This window comes from Balaenoptera physalus (genome assembly GCF_965194825.1).
Source record: "Balaenoptera physalus genome assembly, chromosome: X".
Lineage (NCBI taxonomy): Eukaryota > Metazoa > Chordata > Mammalia > Artiodactyla > Balaenopteridae > Balaenoptera > Balaenoptera physalus.
Genome location: NC_138903.1, coordinates 48324182 through 48346989, shown reverse-complemented (window position 1 = coordinate 48346989; position 22808 = coordinate 48324182). Strand labels below are relative to the sequence as shown.

The following is a 22808-nucleotide window of genomic DNA, read 5'->3' as shown; positions in this document are numbered from 1 at the left end:
TTCATTCATTGAATATATTTATTTTTATGTATATATATTTTTTTGCTTATTGCAAAAGTAACGTGTTGTAGTTGTGAAATTTCAAATTATGCAGAAATATGTAACATACCAATGAAAGGCCACCCTTATCTCATGCCCCAGAAACAACCACTATTAACGTTTTGATATACATTCTTCCAGATTTGTTTCTATTTATATACTAATTATTTGGGTTTTCTCCCCACAAATGGTACACTATACCTACTGTTCTGTGACCAGGGTTTGGTGTTTTTTTTTCCAAGTTATATATTCTAAACAGCTTTCCATAGTGCATATTTTTCTTAACTGCTCCATAATCTTTTCTCTGTAAATGTCCCATAATGTATTTAACCAGTCCAAGATACATAGACATTTAGATTGTTTCCATTTTTTATTTACTATTACAAGCAGTGCTGACTCCATTTTGATACAAAACTTGTCAACTTTAAAAAGATACACAGAATAACATTTCCACCAGCAATGTCTCTTGCACGTTTATGTGTTGCATATACTACAAATATTTTTCATGTTATTTAGGATAATATTTGCTATACAAAAAGGTTTAATTATTATGTAGTGAAATGTATCAGGTTTTCCTTTACCATGACTAGATTCTGCTTCATGCTTAGAGATGCTTTCCACACTCCTATGTTATAATAATCACTGCTTTTATTCCAAGCAGTTTTATGGCTTAATTATTTACATTTAAATGTTTGATCACTCCAACATTTATTTTGTATAAGGATTAATTATTTTCCAAAAATATAGCCTCATCCCTACACCATGTGCAAATTAATCCATCTTTTCCCCCACTGATTTGAAATGGCACCTTTACCACGTAATAAATTCACATATGTATCAATAATTGGGTCTATTCAAGAGAACAAAATAAGATGTATAAAAAATTGAAAGTAGACAACATTATCATTAATTACAGAGTATATGAATGCAGACCTGGACACCCTGAGAGCATCAATTAATGTTGTTAGAAACCAAAATAAAAGTCAACACAGTGGTCAGTTATAGAATTAATATTCAATATGTTTCCTATATCAAAAGTAGTTCAAATGGTTATGTCTTCTGCTTTATGAAGTCACCTTTTCCTCTATTATGCAAATAAAATATGAATCCCTATGTTCTATGGACAATTCAACATACACATGCACACGTATACACATACTTCACAGATATTCATGGTGGGCTTCTGTTCTCCTGACTTTTTCTCTAAATTGTTGCTCCCTCCAAGTTTGTGACATCAGCTCACCACTTTCTTGCCTCCTAGGTTCTCTCCCCCCATCTACAGGGCTTTATTTCACACTAGACACAGCCCTTCCTTTCTTCCAGTTCTAGTATCCCAAATTCCCATCCCTTTCAAATCATGGCAAGCCTTGAATGCCAAGATAAAGACTTTGGTCTTGATCCTGAGAACACTGAGAGGTTATTGAAGGGTTCTAGGCTTGGATGCAACATAGATTTGTGTTCTAGAAAGAACACCACTCTAGCTGCCTAACCCATTAGGAGTATGAATTAGATGTCTTCCTGGAAAAAGGGAGAGTAGTCATCCAGGTAAGCAATGATTGTGGTTAGGCCTAGAGTGGTAGCAGTGGAGATCATGAGAAGTGATTGAATTCAGAAGATATTAAAGAAATAAAAAGCAAGGCTTTATGAATAATTGGATGTAGGGAAAGGGGTGAGGAGGAGGGAAGTGTCAAAGGAAACTCTTGGGAATCTAATTTGAGAGATCAAATGTGTAGATGGTAACCCCTTTCACTAAGATATGGAATACTAACGGCTCTTCCCTGGGCCTGGGAAGAATAAAAACCTTAGAAGAGACGGGGCCCAGGGAAGAGGCCTGGAGGCCAACAGCAACCTCAGCATAGGTGAAGGAAAAGGAGCCCAGGAGAGAGGCAGATAAGTAATGACCAAGGAGACAGAGAGAAAAGCAGGAGAAAGTAATGCCACAAAACCAAGGGAAGAGAATATTTCAAAAGGTGGGAGGGGTCAATAGTGTTGAATACTACCCAGAGGTCAAGAAAAGTCCTGAAAAATGTATAGGGATTGTAGCAGTCAGGTAGTGGTCTGGTCTCTGGTGACCTCGGAGGGGATAGTTTCACACTTGTGGCATAGGTTGATAACTGTTTACTCCAGTATACATTCTCCTCTCCTTCCCTATAAATAGAAAATCTGAGTTTTACCTGGACACATGGCCTCCTGGAATAAAGGCCATGAGGATAAGGGTCACACCCTAAGGATAGTGGAGGAGTAAACTGAGAAGAATCGGGATCTCTAACAATTTCATAGGGCCACCATACAAACTTTGGACTGCCTAACTCTGGATTTCCTTTAAGTGAGATAAATACATGTATGTCTTATTGAAGCCACTGTTTGGGAGTCTGTGCCATGCAGCAGTTTTATGACTGCAGTGAGTTGAGATGTGAATTGCAGGTGAGGTATTCCTGACAATGAGCATAAACTACTCTTTCAAGAAATGTCTGACTCTGATTTTGAGACTCTCCCAAAATCTAGCCCTGACTAGTTTTCCAGGCTTTTTCTTGCTATTTTTCTGAGTACTGCGTATATTCCAAACAAACACTTCACTATTACCAGATGTGCCCTGCCTTCTCTTACTTAGGAGCCGTTGCTCATACGATTTCTTCCCTATGGAACGCCCTCTGTTATATCTACCCTCTGTTACAACCTCCATCATTTTAAATTCCACAGCATTTTAAGTCCTGGTTGTGGCCTTTGGGATCCTGGGGTAACTTTAAAAGAATATAGAGTCAGATACTTAGGAGATATTGGACTCAAGGGACTCAGGCAAAATCTCAGTCCATGTCCATCAGAGAGGCATTCCCAGAGACTTTCAAAGCCAAACTTCCCCAGTCCCCTCTCAATGCCAAACACCTTCGTAGCATAATACCATAACCACTCATCTTATGATCTGGGGATCAGAGGACAGGATGAAACCTTAACAGGAGAGAAAAAAATAAATTCACTTACAATCTTCATCATTTGACTAGAGAGATTTCCTCCCACCTTCTCTCTTTGTAAACTCTTGGAATCTTTTGAACTTCAGCATCTGCCCATAAACTCTGACGAAACTAGGTCACTGGGTCCCAGACCGGTTTCCAGCATTCATAAATCAGCAGGCAAATACCTGAAATCATATAGATCCTACATATTAACTGGGAACAAAGATGAAAAGCTGAGTTATCACCAAGCAGCTCTGTTCAGGAGATAAGGAAAGGCAGGCTAAAGACTGCTTACTGCAGAATGTCAGGGGATGAAACTGCCTAGTACCGGGGCATCCAAGATTTCAGACACCTAAAGCTTACATGAGAAGCCCAGAATATCCTCACCACCAGTCCTCTCCTAACACATTTCCCTTCCCTCAAACTATATAAAAATCAGTACCTCTGAATGTTGGAAAATTCTGAAGGCTGGGAGTAAGTGGCAAAGCTTTCCTTCCAAGGCTACCTATCACTTCTTTAGTCATCTAAGTTGTACAGCACAGCCTAGCAACCAACTTAATATTGGACATCAGGCTTTCCTGTTCTTCACATTTGCTAAGCCTTTCCCATCACTGGGAAAAGCTTCTTAACCAACCCTTCTCCTGGACCCCACTCCCTATCACTGTTGGGCTCTTTCTGTTCCCAATACACAGAGAAAGCAGCTCCCCTCCTTTCCATTTCCAGGCTCATGTGCCCTCTCCCTTGAGCTGCTGGTGAATTCTCATTGTTTTCTTCCTTTTATGTACAGGGGAATTTAATTCATTTTGTATCACTCTAAGCCCTGAGAGCTATTCTTTCCACAGCCAAAATGACTACATTTTATTAAACCAAAGGCAAATTTCCCATAGACGAGGAAACCGGCTACCCACTTTTGAACTAACACTCCTTCTCCCCTGCTCTTTGCACATTGAGTCCTTCATCAGCACATACCTCTGAGGCAGGTTCGGGCCTCACATGCAGACACTGAGCATCAAGTATATATTATGCAGCTCTACAGAGGTGGCTCTTTCTCTTGAGGGGCTTACATTTCTACTGTATGAGCATTAGCCTCATTTTATGGCGGACAAATTGGGGATGAGGGAGGTAACTTGCCCATGACAGAGCAACTAATGAATGGCAGAGAGAGGACTTGAACCCAGGCCAGTACGATGCCAAATACCAGAGCCTCCACTACTACGCTCAAGTACTGCCAATGTTTTAAGTCCCATAATATCCTTTCCAACCCTCTTCATAAACATATGCAAGGCACATTACAGTGTGATTTTCCTCCATGGAGGCAAGTCTAATTGGATATCTACATACCCATTCTGATATTGTCATAAAGTGTCATAGGATATATAACTATTTTGTTGTAAGATCAACATGAAGTTTTTAGGATCTTATTTTTATTAAAGTAATGCACATACATGGCAACAAATCATACAGAAGGAGCACATGATAAAAACCAATGGTCCCCTGCCTTGACTCTCCCCATCTCCATCCCACCCCCCTCAAAGCAACCTTTTAACAGTTCTTGGGCTTCCCTGGTGGCGCAGTGGCTGGGAATCCGCCTGCCAGTGCAGGGGACGTGGGTTCGAGCCCTCGTCAGGGAGGATCCCCCATGCCGCAGAGTGGCTAGGCCCGTGAACCACAACTACTGAGCCCACGTGCTGCAACTACTGAAGCCCGTGCACCTAGAGCCTGTGCTCCACTATGAGAGAAGCCACCTCAATGAGAAGCCCGCACACTGCAAAGAAGAGTAGCCCCTGCTCTCCGCAACTGGAGAAGGCCCGCGCACAGCATCGAAGACCCAACACAGCCAAAAATAAATAATAAAATAAAATAAATAAATTTATAAAAAACAAACAAACAAAAAAGAACAGTTCTTGCACTTAGTTCTGCTGGTGGCTCCCTTTACAACTCTAGATAACATGTATATACTTTGTCTCTTGGTTTATAAAATTTAGACAATATCCTGTTGACTCCCAAGTATGACAATGAGGGCTTTGTTTCTGTACACTGCCTCACTTTTCCCTCCACTCCTCTGCAATGTTTAACGCTGATATTCCTTTTTTGTTCCTAGTTAACTTTGTAACTTGAAAAAATATGTATACTCAAACCTCTATTCCTTATTCCATCCATTTTTGACAGATAATTTTGACTACCCACTTTTTAGGACAAGGATGTTAGAGCCACCACCCTCCCTCTGCCCATTCAATGACCCACATTGTCAGTTTGATCTTTCCTTCACATTGTCTAGGTTATTAACATTTACATTCTGTTTTGCAGCCACAACCAGCTCTTCCCTGCTTTGTCTTCATGTTGACTGTAAAACCTGAAAACCAGTCATGATTTACATTATCATGACTATGTAAATATCTTTCAAAACCCAGCCAAGTAGTGAGCCAGGAATACAGCTCCTTCTCTACAAGTCCTATGTCACAATCTTTCGGCCTCTCCAAAGAGAATGTTTCTACTATCAAGGTCAAAGGGAGTCCCTCTTATATTCCATCAGCTGCTTATAATCATGTTATGTTTTATTTTGCTTTGTAGTTAGACCATGATTTTCTTGAACAGGTACACACACACACACACACACACACATACACACACGGATTCTCTAATAGCCTTTCTTTATTCCTTGAATTATTTGCCTTTATTGTATTCATTCTTTAAACAAACATTTATTGAGTATCTACAATGTGCCAGGCACTGTTCTAGAAGCTGAGGATACAGCAGTGAAACAGATCCTTGTCCCCATGGAGGTGATATTCTAGTGAGGAAGAAAGAGAAAATGATCAGATAAATAAGTAAAATATATAACAAGTTTAAGTGTTATCAGTGCTATAGAGAAAAATAAATCAGGGTAAAAAGGATAGGGAATGCCAGTGAGAGTGGGAGGTTACTGAAGTTTTAAATAGTTTGGTCAGAGAAAGACTCACCGAAAAGGTAGCATGTGAACAAAGACTTGCATGAAGTGAGAGAGCTAGCCAAGTGGATACCTGGGGAAGGAACATTCCAAATAGAAAGAACAGTCAGTGCAAAGGCCCTAGAGCAGGACTGTGCCTGGCATTGTTTGTCTCGTGCCTGCCATTTTTGAAGAACATAAAAGTCAGTGCTGCTAGACTAGTGGAGGAAGGCAAGGAGGGAAGTAATAGAAAATGAGGTCAGATAGGTAATGAGGGCCTGATCTTATAGGGCCCTGTAAGCCAAGCCACAGTGGGATCCACAGGAGGGTTTTGAGCAGAGGTGGGAGAGTATCTGACTTGGGTTTTAAAAGGATCCCTCTGGCTGTTGTGAAAATATACTGGTGAAGGGGGGGCGGGGATGACAAAGTAGGAAGCTGAAGACCATTGAGGAGGCTGTTGTAGTAATTGCTTGGGTTGGATCCACTGTTACCTGGGTTCACTGTTCTGGGCACCTGTTCTGGAAATCCTTCTTCAGCTTTGGAAAATTAACTTCTAATAAGTTTTTGACAAATTGTCCTTTATTTTTTCTGTTCTCTCTGGCTAGGACTCCTGTTATTCAGATGTTGAACCTGCTGGATTAATCTTCATCTCTTAAATTTTCTCTCCTACTTTGTGTTTCTTTGTTTTTTGGCCCTGCATCCTGGGAAATTTCCTCAATTTTATTTCCCAGTCCTTCTGTTGATTTTCTTTTAATTTCAGCAACTTACTTTCCATCCCTAAGGAGTCTTTCTTTTCTCTGATTGTTCCTGTTCTGTGGCATTTACTTCTTGTTTTATTCAGATTTTACCTTCTTGAAATTTGCTAAGGATATTATCATTTCTTTTCTGAAATTCTCTTTCCTTTCCAAAATTCCCAAATTTCTCTGGGGTCAGTTGTTCTATTTTCTTATTTTAGTCTTTTGCTTTCATGCTGCAGTTTCCCTTAATTTGCCTGAAGGCCCTTGGTTATCCATCCCAAGTAAGGGAAAAGGACTTGTAGCTGATGTGGGTTTCTCTGTTGTTGTATAAGCAGAGCTGTTTTTCTAGCTAGGGCTCTCTCCCATGAGGAAATTCTGACAGGAAACCTCATGTGGACTTGGGGGAGGTGGCAACTGACAGGCCATGGGTCACCAAATACAAGAATGAGGAGGCTTTGTTATGCGGTACCAAATGCCATAGGACAAGTCTGAATGTTCCCTACGCAGTTTGTAAAATGTCTTTAGAGATTTTGCCTGAAGGTAAGTGCTGGGGCTGCATGTGCTCTATGTGGGTGGAAAGGGCAGAGGGATAGGGGTTCTGACTGATGCTGATGCCCCGTGTGCACACCTTCAAGTAATTTTCTTTCTCAGCTCCAGTTCTCACTCTTGCCCTCCACAGTTCCTGTAGACACAGTCCAGAGCATCTCTGGGTTCCCACAGACAGACTGACGCCCATCAACTGAGCATCTCCCCACCCCTCCCCCACCTAGGTCTCCGGAGGGACAGGGAGCTTCCCATACTTTCGAGATCAATCAGGTCTCATCCAGCTCTAGTCCTAGCAGCTAATGTTTACTGAACGCTTACCATGTGCCAAGTACTGTGAAAGTACAACCTTTTTTAATCTTCATAACAACTTTATGAAATAAGTGCTATTATTATTCTCTTTTTATAGGTAAGGAAACTGAGGCTGCAGAGCAATTAATTAAATTTCACAATATTACACTGTCAGTAAGTGGCAGAACTGAGACAAACCCAGATGGTCTGAGTCCAGTAGCTCTATTTTGAACCACTATCTTATTTTCTCAGTCCTACCCTAGCCTGTCTTGGCCTCTGAATATTCTGGAGATAGTAAGGCTCATATCTGTAGGAGTCAATTTTTATGGGACCCTAAGTAAATCCTTCCTGTCTCAAGGCTAAAATCCATGCCAGAAAGGACCAGGATTGGGGCCTTGCTCCACCAACCCCTCTCTCATATCAGCTACCTTTTTAAGATGATCAGTGCTAAGTGACCTTTCTCTGGCCTCAGTTACTGGGCTCCTGTGGATGTTTATAGGAAAGAAAAACCCCACCCTGGGCCAACAGAGCAAACAGACAGACCCAGAACTCTAGTATGTTTAGTTTCCATTCATCTTACAGCTGGATGATGGGAAAAAGGGAGGCATGGAACTGGCCCCTCTCCAGGCAAGATGCCAACCCCAGCTCTTGGACAATCCTGGCTTGTGTGGATTCAATGCCACATTCAGAGTCTTCCCCACCCTTCAGGATAGTCCCTCCCTCTCAAGAGAAGGGATACCTGAAGGCTTAAAAGAGCACGAGTTTGGAGATTGGGCTCAGACCTTCTGGATGTGAGCAACAGCCCCAGGCCAGAGGTGGCATCATGTCTAAGTGGAGATGCCTCATCCATATCAGCTTTTTGCTGACCATTCTCCTGGAACTGACATACCAGGGACCTTCTGGGCCCTCCTCATCAAGCACAAAGGTTAGATCTGGGATGAGGGAACAGAGCTCCAGGATTTGCAAGGAAATTAGCTCCTTGGGGGCAACAGCGGAAGGTTATTTGGTCTGCTTTCTCAGTCCTAGGAAACTAGGGCCAGAGGAAAGAGTTACTATTTTCTGAGCATATGTCAGGTGCTCCACCAGGTATTTTAGAGTTATTATTTCATTTAGTCCTTACAGCATCCCTGTAAGCTAAGCTCTACTATTATAGCTAAGTAGATAGCTAAGCTATCTACTATTATAGAAGAGGAAACTGAGGCTCAGAGGTTGACACAGTTAAGAGGTGGCAGAACCAGAATTTGATTCTAGTTCCATCTGACCCCAAATGCCTTCATTTCCCACTGCCCCACACTGAGAATGAACTAGACGTGTGGGTAGATGAAGGGATCATGGCTTCAGGAAAGGTCAGGAAGAAGATCGATATGGTACTTGCTGTGTGGCCTCAGGCTCTGGGCCCAGTTAACACATTCGTAAAATATGAACAATAATATTATGTAGCCCATAGAGCCGATGTGAGGATTAAATAAGATCATGGATGCCAAATGCTTATCATGCTTTCAGTGTCTGATTGTACTTATCAGGTGCAATTATTTTTCTTTTTTTCCTCTTTTGGCCCTGCCGTGCGACATGCGGGATCTTAGTTCCCCAACCAGATCAAACCTGTGCCCCCTGCAGTGGAAGTGCAGAGTCTTAACCACTGGACCTCCAGGGAAGTCCCCAGGTGCAATCCTTTACACCTGAGTTCCTAAAAAGGGAATAGATATAGATATAGTTATAGACACATATATCACAGTGTCTTGCACAGAGTAGAGCTCAATGAATGACAGCCACTCTGTTATATTCTAAAGCCTTGCTACTCAAAGTAAAATTCATAGACCAGCAGCATCAACATCACCTGGGAGTTTGTTACAAAGTCAGAATCTCAGTCCCCACCCCAGACTTGCTAAATCAGAATCTGCATTTTAACAAGATGTCCAGGAAATTCATGTGCACATTAAAGTTGGAGAAGCACTTGTCCAGAGGTCCCTTGATTTGTGATCCTCTGTGAGCCTTTGGGTCTGAGACTTGGTAAAGCTCACTGAAATATTAGGCAGATCCACAAAATGAATGACAGAGGCTGTTTTCCCTCTCTGGGCCTCAGTTTCTCCACTTGTACCTTGAGGCCTGTCCAGGAGTCCTGGGTACTAGTACATGTAGGCCAAGGATAGCGTCTACCTAACCCACATCCCTGTCTTCCCTCAGCTGTTGATGAAAAGCTATTCCATGCATTCTACTGTGATTTTTCCGCTACGCCCACACCTTGGTCACCTCTGTCCTGTTCAGTCCGCACGCCAAGGCTCATGAAGTCATCTTTGACCTGGATCTGCCTCGCCTCACCTTTATCTCCAATTTCACCATGTAAGTCTGCTTCCAAACTCACTGTTTTATTCATTCTTTTGTTCATTCTTTCAGCAGAGCATAGTGATAAAGAGCATGCACTCTTGAGTTTGAATCCTGGTTCTGCCAACTAGGGGACTCAGGACAAATCATGGCACTTATCAGAGTCTCATTTTACACATCTGTAAAATGGGGATAAAATTAGAACCCACCAGGCTTCCCTGGTGGTGTAGTGGTTAAGAATCCGCCTGCCAATGCAGGGGACATGGGTTCGAGCCCTGGTCCAGGAAGATCCCACATACCATGGAGCAGCTAAGTCCGTGTGCCACAACTGCTGAGCCTGTGCTCTGGAGCCCGCGAGCCACAACTGCTGAAGCCCGCATGCCACAACTACTGAAGCCCGCGCACCTGGAGCCTGTGCTCCGCAACAAGGGAGACCACTACAATGAGGAGCCCACGCACTGCAACGAAGAGTAGCCCTGCTCGCCGCAACTAGAGAAAGCCCGCACCCAGCAATGAAGACCCAACGCAGCCAAAAATAAATAAATTAAAAAAAAATTAGAACCCACCTGAGAGGATTAAATGAGCTAATATATGTGAAAATATATGCTAAAATTAGTGACGGGCAGATAATATTTCCTTGATAATATTTGCTTGATTATTTTTTTAACAAGCATTTCCTGATGCTGACTGTGTGACTTACACTGGGCTGGGTATTACGGAAAGAGGAAGATGAACTGCACATGGTCCTGCTCCCAAAGAGTTCACAGTCTAATGGGGGAAATAAAAATGAAAGCAGAAGGCTTCCCTGGTGGCGCAGTGGTTGAGAATCTGCCTGCCAATGCAGGGGACACGGGTTCGAGCCCTGGTCTGGGAAGATTCCACATGCCGCGGAGCAACTGGGCCCGTGAGCCACAACTACTGAGCCTGCGCATCTGGAGCCTGTGCTCCGCAACAAGAGAGGCCTGACAGTGAGAGGCACGCGCACCGCGATGAAGAGTGGCCCCCACTTGCCGCAACTAGAGAAAGCCCTCGCACAGAAACAAAGACCCAACACAGCCAAAAATAAAATAAATTAAAAAGTACTCGTTACCTGAAATTTAAAAAATTTAAAAAAGAAATGAAAGCAGATAATTTTAATAAAGTATGCTGGGAAGAAAGAGAAGCGTGAATGCGGGATGGTGGGAATGGCGAGGCCTAACAGGAGACAGTGGTCAGTTCCCCAGCCCCACGCAGAGAAAGCCTCACAAAGATGACCCCTAAACTTAGGTTCAGAATATGAGCTGTTCATCGGGCAAGCAGGCTGAGGGCAGGGCTGGAGAATCCAGGCAAAAGGAGCACAGGAATAAATGTTTCCTCATTAGGGGAACTGGAAGGACTTCAGTGTCACCAGAGTGTAGGGCACAAGCAGAGGTAGAGAGTGGTCAAAATTGAGACTGGAGAGGTAAGGAAAGACTAGGTGGTAGAGGGCTGCCAATGCCAGACCAAGCACCTGGCCCTTACCTGATGGTCTCCAAACCATCTTATGTGTTTGCACGCCCATCAGGAAAAAAATTGATCATGTACTTCCCAAATATATATTATTTATTAATTTATAAAGTCTATAAATATACTATTGAACAAATATATTAGGTACATTATGAAGCATATGGAAAAATATACATAGACAATGTAGGAGAAAACCCTATAAGTAGAGTGTTAACATTGTTTTCCCACTCCCTCAGTGTGTGTTGGAGTGTACACACTCCAGCACCCCCGGAGTGTGTGCACCCCACTTTAGAAATAACTGTGGCCCATAATGAGGAAACATGGCAAGGTTTTAAGCAAGGAGTGACAATAGTGAGGTGGGGTGGGCTGGAGGGGCCAGCTGGGAAGCAGGGAGTTCAGTAAGGAGCCTGGGGCAATATCCGCATAAGGGCTGCTGAGGGCTGGAACAGTGCAGTGGGGGTGGGATTTGAGAGACCATAAGGAGGGAGAAACAACCTGGTGCATACATGTGGGGAGTAAGTAAAGATAGAAGGTGCCCACCTGATTTCAGCTTGTCTGACCTGGTAGATGACAGTGCCTTCTTTGAGATGGTAAACATGAGAGGAGGAACAGATAAGGAGAAGCTTGGTGGAGCCTCATTGGCTCATATAATACCTTAGTGTGAATTAGAAAATGGCCCCGAGCGAGCTTCGGGAAGAGTTACTCAGATTTAGCAGATGAATGAGGCCAGCATGTGCAGAGTTTCGGCCTTTGCTCAGACCCCCTCACCAGAGGTGGGCTTTGTGCTATAAACAATCTGTAAGCCTCTGTTAACAGCAGCCCTAGAGCCTGAACTTTGTCATCAGGAACCTCCTGGCCTTGATGGACAGATGGCACTTCCCCAAAGAGAGGAAAGGTTGGAGGAAGTAGGCAGTGTGCCCCTGGCAAGGGAGTTCATGGGAGAGGTGGTGAGGTAGTCAAAGAAAGCTTCCTGGAAACAGGATTTCCATATGGGTAAGACTGGAAGGGACCAGGATCACTGTGTGTGGGTGACCCAGGAAGATCAAAGGCAAAAAAGACAGCATGGGTTTGGAGTATGGGGGCTCACCAGAGAGGTTGCTGGTCAAATGATACAAGAGCTAAGCAGCCAGACAGAATGTGGATTTTTGCTCTAATAGCAAAACCTCCAAAATAAATTTTTTAATTAAGCAAAGCATTTTGGAGGAAATGTTTTGGGCAGACTCCATGGAAAGTATGCTTGCTGGAGGCAGCACACACACAGAAGCCCCAGTGTGCTGCTGCCAGACCAGCCCCACCCTACACCCCCGCAACCCCCAGGAGACCTTGAGGCAATGCCAACTCAGCCCACCCCCACATGAGCCCAGCCACAGCAATAGTCTGTTTCAGCTGCCTAGAAACACTTTCCACCTGAGTGGTCTTTTCTGCAGGTTGCATATCCTCCTCAAGTGTTCCTAGAAACTGCTGCTTTGGTCAAGTAACTTCATTCTACCCCAACCACCCCCAGTACCTGTGCCTTCCATTTGTAAAATAGAGACTGTTGTTCCTGCCGCTTACAGAGTTGCAGTAATATTCTCTAGGACATGGAACTATCTATCACTCCTCAAAGACCAGCTCTGACCCATCCCCCCCTTCAAGATTTATCTTGGACTCCCATTCTCCATATCTAGTCTTCACTGTCATATGAGCTCATTGAGTCTAGTGTTCAAAGCCCTTTATTCTCTAGGCCTACACAACCACTCCAAACTTCTCTCCATAACTCCTTTCCCTACCTCTCTGTTCCAGCCAAATCTAACTACTTGCTGTTCTCTGAAACATGGTCCCTGTGTTTTCCTGCTGTCTGTATGGAATGCCCATTCCACAAATAATTGTTGAGTGCCTACTATGTGCCAGGCAGCATTACAGGTACTGGGGTTACAGCAGCAATTAATACAGACAAAATCCCTGCCCTCAAGGAGCTTACAGTCCAGTGGAGAAGGCAGATAAGGGAAAAATAAACAAGGAAGTACATGTCAGTTTATGGATAAGTGCTACAAAGAAATAGAAAGTAGAGCAAGGAAGATAAAGAGTGAGTGGGAAGGCGCCGTTTAGGAGTGATGAAGGATGTCTCTCTGAGGAAATGACATTTGAACAAAGACCTGAAAGAAGAGAGAGTATAAGATTTGCCAGTATCTGGAGGAAGAGTGTTCCAAACAAAGGGAACAGCAATTGTAAAGGCTCTTAAACAGGAGTGTGCTGAAAAAACTCAAGAAACAGCAAGGAGGCCTTGGTGGCTGGAGAATAATGAATAAGGTGAAGAGAAGGAGGAGATGGGGTTAAAGAGGTGACAGGGGGCCAGATAGTATAGGACCATGGAGGCCCTGGTGAGGACTTTGGCCTTTACTCTGATTTGAGACAAGAGCCACAGAGAGTTTTGAGGAAAGACGGACATGGTCTGACTTAGGATTTAACAGGATCTGTCTGACTGCTGTAAAGAGAACAGATAATAAGGAGGTAAGGCTTTAAAGAGGGAGGCCAGTTAGTAGGTTGTTGCATTTATCCAAGCAAGAAATGTTGGTAGTTTGGATTAAGGTAGTAATTGTGGGTGTGGGGAGAAGTAGTCAGATTGTGGACATATCTAAAAATAGGGTCAAAATTCCCTGATGGATTAGAAGTGGTGTATGAGAGGAAGAAGGGAGTCAAGCATGACTCTAAGATTTGCAGCTGAACAACTATTTCCTGAGATAAGGAAAACCAAGGGAGGAGCAGATTTGGGAGGTGGGGGAGATACAAGGAACTCAGTGTGGGATATGTTAAGCTTTAGGTGCCTATTGGAAATGCTAGTGAAATGTCAAGTAAGCAATATATAGGTCTGGAGTTCAGGAGACAGGTCCACACTAGAGATACAGATTTGGGAGTCATCTGTGTGCAAATGATATTTAAACCCATGGGACTAGACGACCTCACCTAGAGAGTGACTGTAGAAAGAACAGAGAGGAAGGTGAGGTCTAGAACAGAGCCTAGGAGTGTCCCAAAGATTTAGAATCAAGAAGAGAAGGAGCCAACAAAGGAGACTGAGGAGGCATGGCCAGTGATGATCATCTGTCCAAATCTTCCCTAATTTGAACTCCCCCACCACCAAGGCCACCTCCTCTAGGACCTTTTCTGGAAGACTTGGGCAAAAGTGCTTCCTCCCTTCTTTGAACTCCTTTATACTTTATTATCTTCCTTAGAGCAATAGGAAAAACTGGGGTAAAACAAGTTTGAATTAGTATCTCATTGGTCTCTGAGCCCGCTAAGGTCAAGGCCCCTTCCCTAGTCAATCTCAGATGCCTTTGCAGCAATTTGCATTCCGCTTTCACAATTTTTACTGCCTGTGCCACCCACCATATTATTTACTTAATATAGTTTCTGTAAATAGATACACTTAAGATTACCTAAGTTAGGCTTATCCTAAGTAACAATATCTATGAGCTCATGTGTTCAACGTGCTAGTTATATTTTTAATAAACATTACAGTAAATATATAACAATTGTAATAAAAATGTTCAGTTGTGTCCCACCTAAAATTATTTTATGTGCCAAAACATGGAATTCATTCAACACTTTGGAAAACATAAAGTCTTAACACCAAGTCAACCATATACCAACTGTGTGGTCTCTATTTCCCCACCTGACAAATGGAGATAATGATAACTGCTTCACCTGGTTTTATCTCCCTGGACTCTCCTCTCTTCTCTTCTTCCTTCTCTCACTCTGGCTTCACAGTTCTATTTTGCTCTTTTTCTCTCCCCATCCCTCATCCTCCTCCTCCATCTTCTTTGTATGTCTCTTTCTGTCTATGTCACTAACCATCTCTTTTTTCCTTTCTCTGTTTCTGTCTGTCCTTCCTCTTTCCTGCTCCATCAGGACCATCAACAATAAAGTCTACATTGCAGAAGTCAAAGAGAAGCACCAGGCAAAGAAAATCTATGAGGAAGCGCATCAGCAAGGAAAAAATAGCTGCTCATGTAGGCATCAGGTAAGGCTCCAACCAGTCTGAAACATGACAAGTTCATCTTAGATGTGTGATCAGGGGCTTACACATGTTCTCACTTGGCCTCAATCTCTACCTCTGTAAAGTGGGGATAATGATCTCTACTTCATAGGATTACATGGAGATGAGGTGAGTTAATGAATAGCAAAACCTATAAGAGAGTAGGTGTTCAATAAATGGGAGTTTACTTCACCACTTCCACTTTCCTCCTGCCAGCAGGATGTGGCTTATTTAAGAACTGGCATCTTCCGGTAAGGTTATGTTCAAGTGAGATTTCTCTAAATCAAATCCTGTTTCCTAACTGAGTTCCATTCTGCTGGCAGAAGTGTATTGTCTTCCTTCAATGTTTCCTCCCAGCCTCCAAAAGAGTTTCATCAAGCACGGAAACTTTAGGTTTGGCTACTGCATACTGAGGAATTAACGCCATATAAACAAGCTTAGTCTAAAGCATGGGGGAGGGGTAGGTGTGAGGGGTTATTTGAAGGGAAAGAGGCATTGTGTGTAAGTTGAAACCTCTTTTTATAAAACAAATCATTAGTCCCTTATTGTTTTATTGTAGATTCAGATTTTCATTAACATAGTTTCCTTATGGGTAAGCTGCCTGTGATAGAATTTCTTAGGCAGAATATTTAAGAGGATGAATGAGGGAGAGAGACAGTTTAACAAGTGGGTGAGTGAATAACTAACTGTGGTCGAGGGACTTAGTTGAAACAGAAGCCTGGCCAGGTCTGCTGGGGCCAGAGAGGGGGTAGCCAGAACTAGGTCATCTGACAGCTCCCCTCTTCCTCATGAGATCCCATCTCTTTCATCCTCCTCCCTTTCAAGACCAGGGACTGAGAATCAGAGAAGTTTCGCATCTTCACCAGCCTGGCAACAGCCAAAAAGGTGACTTTTTTTCTCGCCTACGAGGAGCTGCTGCAGTGGCACCAGGGCCAGTACCAGCTGGTGGTGAGCCTGAGACCCCGACAATTGGTGACAAGGCTGAGTGTAGAGGTCACAGTGCCAGAAAAGACAGGCATTGGCTATCTTCACATACCACCTCTGAGGACCAGCCGCCTGCCCACCAACACCCACTCAAGTATGTGAGCAGCACTACAGGTCAACCATAAGACAGGCCTTCCCTAAATGGGAAGCTGCCCCTTTTCCCGCTGCTTCCTTCTAATACCACTTCTGCCCTAGGTTCCTTTCCCATTCAAACAAGGAGAAGAGGGCATGTTTGGAGTTGAAAATATTTCGGTTACAAACTTGGTCTCATCCTTGCAAGCTGTGGGAAACCAGCAAGTCCCACATTTCCCGCAGTGGTGATTTCCCTCCTGAAATTGTAAAAAGTGGAGAAGGGGTTGTTGGGTCAGCTCCATGAAATCATATGTTGACAGTGCTAAGGGATGCAGAGGCCACACTTGCTTTCCTCTGGAATCACCACTGAGAATGGAAGGGCAATGGGAGGACAGTGTGAAGTGCAGGCTGCCCCAGAGGACATCATCTCAGGCCCTGTATGCCAGAGAGACATCCTGGCTGCCAGGCTTGCTTCAAACTTCATCTCAAGGTGTTTGTTTGTCTGTTTGTTTGTTTGTTTTCATCTCAAGGTGTTTGAAGGCCACACTGGCTACAGTAGAATCGCTATGTGAGCTGTCAGAATACAGATTCCTGGACCCTACCCTCCTGGAGTCTGCTTCAATAGGTTGGGGAGGGGCCCAGGAACCTATCTTTTTGACCCATTTGCAAGTGAACTTGATGTCCAGTCAGATTGGAGAACCACTGATCCGGCCTAGACGCCTCCGCTGAGGGACAAGTGGACAGGCACAGAGAAATCACCCATGTCATGTGACCACTCTCACTAAACTGTTTAGCTTCGGATGTCCTACCTTCTTGGACCCTGCTGACCCAGAGAGACAGTATGGAATACAGACAGGAGAGAGACAGACACAGACCTGGGTTCAAATCCCAGCTTTGACCTTCTCCAAAGGTGGGGCAGCAGGCAAATCACTCACTGGCTCTGCTTCACTTTTCCCGTCTGTACGATGGCGACATGCAATCGATGGCCCAGGACCACTGTGAGAATTTGAGAAAATTCCTCTCTGCAAATCACCGGTACAGAGTAATGAAGACCTGATGATAATTGTAATCATTAGCATTATCGAGCACTTACTAAGATCCAAGTATGGTTCCAAATGCTTTACATAAATGATCTCATTGAATTCGCACAAACACTGTCTATGAAAGAGGAGCTATTATCCTTCCTGTGCTACAGATGAGGAGCCTGAGGCTTAGAGAGTGTGAATAACTTGTCCAGGGGCCCACAGGCAGCATCTGAGTCCTTGGAGCCTGCACGCTTAAACCCTGAGCTATAAATGGCAGCTCCCTCCCCCCCTTCTCCTTAAAGGTTAAAACGGAGGGGAGAGCCAATCCTGTGGGGATAAAACAGAACAAAGACCTCTGAAAGGAAGGAAGCCAAGGGAATGTATGTAAGCAGGCGCCTCAGAGAGTATGGGGGCTCAGTTTGCCCCTAAGCTTCCTGACAGCTGTAGCAGGAAAGGGGGGCGGGGAGCAGAATTCCCTAGTTTCCATTTTCTGGAAAAAAGGAGGCACAGAGGCATGTCTAAATGGACATTTGTCTTGGGCTGAAATTCCAGAGGAGTTGATCTTGTGGCCAGCTCAGCAAACATCCGGGACCAGAAGTTCATCTGTGATTTCATGAGGCGCTAAAAGTCTTATTCACACACGTGATTCTGAGAGTCAAGAAGCCAGAGGGGGAAGAAAACACATGAAATTCTATCTAGAAGAGAACGTTGCTGGGCTGCAGTTTCCCACAGCAGTAAGGGGCATGGGAGGAGACCGAGGCCCTGACTGTGTATCTGTCTCTCTCCACAACATACACGACACGGTCTCTCCGGGAGGAGATCCAGGCTCCTGGGGACGTGACACTCCTCCAGAGACTGGGCTCCCGGGATGGATGGCAAATGAGCCAGGATGAAGTTGTGGGTGAGGGCCAGGCTGCCAGAGCCTGGGAGCTGAGTGGGGGCTGGGTCTGTCAGGCTGGGCTCGTGGAAGAGGCAGAGTAGGGGGAGCTGGTTGTAGGATTGGGAGAGGAATGTAGCATTTGGGCAGGTGGAGGGGCGTTGCAGGCAAAAGGGGCAGCAGGTGGTGCAGGGCTTACTTCTCACCCTCCCCAGATATTGCCTCTTTTGATGTCCCTTTACCTGGCTTTCTGCCTGGCGAGCTCTCCATCCCACCTACCCCCTCCCCACCCATGCAGGTGAGGCTGACTCGCCCCCATCCACCAGGATTGAGAGGGGAGAGACCAGTGTCCGAATTACCGTCTGCGCGACACTGCAAGACCAGTCTGCCTTCTCCAGTTCAGGCATCAGGGCCGACTTCGTGGTCCAGTATGATGTAGTCATGGAGGACATCGTTGGAGACGTGCAGGTGAGAGGGCCAGGAGAATGGAAAGAGCGTGGGCTCTGGAGTCAGACAGGCCTGGGAAACAAGGCGCTGGCCTCCACAAGGTGCGCGTTTGTTTCTCCCTAGGGATCAGTGAGGACTAGTGAACACGGACAGGACGGTGTGTAGCGACACATGACTTCACACCTGGTGAAGCACATATGTCCCCCAAAGAGTTGGAGACCCGGAACTGTATAAACTGAATCAAGATCCAGTTGAATACATTCGTAACTGAAGCAAGTCATAGCCCACTCTTAACCAGACCTTTTGGAAAGGCAACCATTGGCCAGTGATTAGTCTCTCCCACTTTCTGCAGCTCTGATACTCTCATGTTCTCTTGGGCTTTCTGGATGTCTCTAAGTTTTAAAAATTCTATTTGCCTCACTTGAGCCATTTGCCTAAACAGGGAGCCCTTAAATTCTGAGCTCACACACTCACGAAGAACGTGCAGAGGTCCCACGCTCTACCAGAGGGGTAGAGGCTGATCCGGGACCCTTGGCTTGACAACAACAATTGCATGGCAGCCTGAGGTGTCTGGTCCCAGCCTGCTTCTCCCACCACACCTCTCACTGCCTCCAGCACACAAACCATCCTCCAGCTGCCCCACACCATGCCACACCACACACCAATGTCCCAAATCACCTGCACCCGCCAGTCATCTGTGCCTGATTATGTGCTCATACTATCTGCCGCCCTGGGAATGTCTTCTCCCTCCTTTCTCCACTGGTGAGTGTCCTCCTCATCCCTGAAAACCTTGCTTCAGGGCCACCTCCATGATGACCCCACCCCACGTACAATTCCTCTCTCTGCTCTGGGCTAGTATAGTGCTTTGGTTACACCTCTCCTCATGCACTTACTTACTCATTCATATGTAGACTCATCTCCATCAAGCAGGAAACTGCTCTAGCCCAGTCCTGCCCTCAGTGACTCTGGGAAGTCAGGAATGAGTTGGACACAGCCGTAATCTCCCTTTGGAAATGTCCCATCCTGAGGTAACCCAATACATAGAGCCAGAGCAGTCATAAAAGGTTCTAAGGGCTGTGTATAAATCTGTAATGGGTTACGTATGGATACCACTGAGGAGGGTTTCATGAGAGCCTTCCTGAACGAGTTGGCCTTTAAGTTAGCATAGGAAAACTGAATAGACTTTACCTCCACCTGGACCGATAGGATGAAGGGGAGGGCATGCAGAGAGAGGGGAATAGCATATGCAGAGGCACAGAGGTATAACAGAGGCCTGATGTGTAAGGGGAATAGAAGGAATTCACCCTCTCAGAATAGGAGCTGAGGGTATCATGCCAGTAGGTGGCAGCAGGGCCTTAACCTGGTGTTCTGGGGTGTGTGTGTGTGTGTGTGTGTGTGTGTATGTGTGTGTGTGTGCACGCACGTGTGAACTGAGGCATTTGTCTGCTTGTTCATTCTTTACCTCTCCCACCATTGCCTGGAGTAAAGATACAGATAGAACAGACGGAACTAGGCATTAAATAGTACGACTGATACTCCCATCCACTGTGTGCTATGATTCCTGCATCCCCCAACCAAGAACCCCTCAATTCACCTCCCATTTTACATGAGTATGCCCGCCTTTCAAAGCCCAACACATTCACTCCATGGGCACCTAATCCGGTATGCCCACTGCTGGCTGATGTCAGGAACCCTGAAGTGAATCACACACAGATCTTATTCACTGTCTCCAGGTGAAACAGAGAGACACGAGAATGACGCAAGATGAGAAGTGCTTTGTCAATGACAACATAAGTATGATGGAAGCCATCATGAGGGGTGAGGAGGTCAGGGAGCCTGACCTGGGTCTTAAAGAATTCAAAGAAGTGTACCAAGTTGGGAAGGGGGCTCTCAGAAGGCAAAGGCAGTCTAGTAAACTGAGGGCTGCATGATACAGAGAATGGAGGCTGGAAATATCCAGGGGTGTGTAGGGAACTACAAGTAGATTGGAGTTCCTGGAGTGTTGATTTGAGGCCCAAGAAATGCTAAGAGGTGAGATTGAAGGCCATGAGTGTTACAGGGGCTTGATAAGGAACATAAAATTTATGTTGAACATGCCCAGGGAGCCCTGAGAGGGAATGACGCTATGAGGTTTGTGTTTTGAAAGACCAGACCGTGCAGCTGCTACAACGATGCATGGATGGGAGGGGCCGCAGGAGAAACAGGGAAACCCGAGGGAAAGGAACCCTAAATTTGGGCTTCGTTAGTTTGGGATGGCGAGGAGGGGTGGACCTGAGACATATCCAGCAGATCAAAGCAGCATGAATTTGTGGCTGGTTGGATGTGAGGAGTGAGGGACACAGGAGGATTCAGGGGTGACACTCAGGTTTGTATCTGGAGTGACCATGTGCATGATGGTGCCTCTAAAAGACAAAGACACGCAAGGGTGAGACGGGAGGAAGGTAATGAATTTGTTGTTTGAGCAGCATACATTGGAGGCTTCAGCCATCCAAGGGAACAGGTCCAATGGTGAGTGGGTATGAAGTTGTGGAGGGGGAAGAGTGAAGAGCATTGGACTGGGGTAAGAGCTGTGGGGTCAGCAGTGGAGATTCAGGGGTTGAATCCAAGAGAGCTAGGGAGGTGACCCAGGCCAAATGTATAGAGTCGGAAGAACAGATCCAGGACGGCAGTTGCTAAGGTAGAGCTTCCCAGTCTAGGAGCTATTGATCTCCACAGCCCTTGGGGTATCTGGCCCCACGAGCTGCCATCAGCCTATTCAGGGCTCTAAATCCCCACCACTTCCCTCCACTGTGCTACACAAACGTAATCATTTTCTTTGCATGCCATGACAGACAAATATTAGGCAACACTGTTTAAGGGACAGGGGGGGAAATGCAGATGAAGAAAGAGACTGAATCCGATGGGCCTGAGAGCTGGTAGGAGAATAAGGACCGTTCATCATCTCTGAATCTCAGGGGAAAAGATTCTTCTGAGGACCAGAAGTGATTGTCAATTGTGAAATAATATATCAGGGAGGTGCAGTCTGATGAGGACTGAAACACACCCACTGAGTTTTCCAACCAACTGGTCGTTGCTACCTTTGGTGAGAGATGGATCAGCGGTGGGGCTGGAAGCCAGTCTGCAGTGGGCAGAGGAGTAAACCGGAGGTGAGAAGAGCATTACAGCTGTCGAGTTCATTACCTTGGCATGCTACTGGGAAGAAAGGAGCTGATTTGAAGTTTGGGTGGGATCGGGATGAATGGAGGTTGTCTTAGTGGATGGAAAAGACACCAACATAATTTTTTTTAAATTAATTAATTAATTAATTAATTTCTGGCTGTGCTGGGTCTTCGCCTCTGTGCGAGGGCTTTCTCCAGTTGTGGCGAGCGGGGGCCACTCTTCATTGCGGTTGCGCGGGCCTCTCACTATCGTCGCCTCTCTTATTGCGGAGCACAGGCTCCAGACGCGCAGGCTCAGTAGTTGTGGCTTACAGGCCCAGTTGCTCCGCAGCATGTGGGATCCTCCCAGACCAGGGCCCAAACCCATGTCCCCTGCATTGGCAGGCAGACTCTCAACCACTGCGCCACCAGGGAAACCCTAACATTTTTAAACTCTAAAGAAGACCCAGTCAGGTGCATGGGCTGGGTTGGAGAGTAGGAGTCTGGCTGGTGGAGGAGGTACTGGAGGCTGGGCATGCATGGGGTCAGGGAAGGATTGTTTTGTCTTTCAGTAGAGGGAGGAGGCATATAGGTGTGTGGACCCTGTGCAAGGGTGGGGTGGGCAGTCCAAGGGACATGGCCTGGTGCCCTTAATTTTTTCATGAGGAGGGAGGGGAGGCATTTCCTGAGAATGGGGTGGCATGACAGCTGAAGGGAGTGTGAGAGGTTGGTGACCTGGGTCATGCCTCTGGTTTATATAATAGGATGTGAGGTGTGGGGCCACTGGTGAGCCTGGGACCATGGAGAGGTAGGAATGTGATTTTCCCAGAAGCTCTCACCTACCCAGGTATGGGAAGAACACAGAAGGACAGCTGGACTCTGCCTGTGGCTTGGGCAATTGCAGGATGGTTGACCCAGGGCTTGGGGAACTGCTGTAGAGTGCCAGGAAAAAGTGCAGAC

The 22808-nt window shown here is 45.5% G+C and overlaps 1 pseudogene across 1 annotated transcript in view; it reads left to right on the top strand.

The window, feature by feature from the left end:
* Window positions 1-3892: 3892 nt before the first annotated feature.
* The window catches only part of LOC309652155 (inter-alpha-trypsin inhibitor heavy chain H6-like), a 46811-nt pseudogene continuing 27895 nt past the window's right edge, over window positions 3893-22808 (top strand). Inside the window, exons 1-4 of the transcript XR_014268757.1 lie at window positions 3893-15291; window positions 15888-15898; window positions 16151-16384; window positions 18500-18732. The product of XR_014268757.1 is annotated as an inter-alpha-trypsin inhibitor heavy chain H6-like (transcript). The remainder of the gene's footprint in view (window positions 15292-15887; window positions 15899-16150; window positions 16385-18499; window positions 18733-22808) is intronic.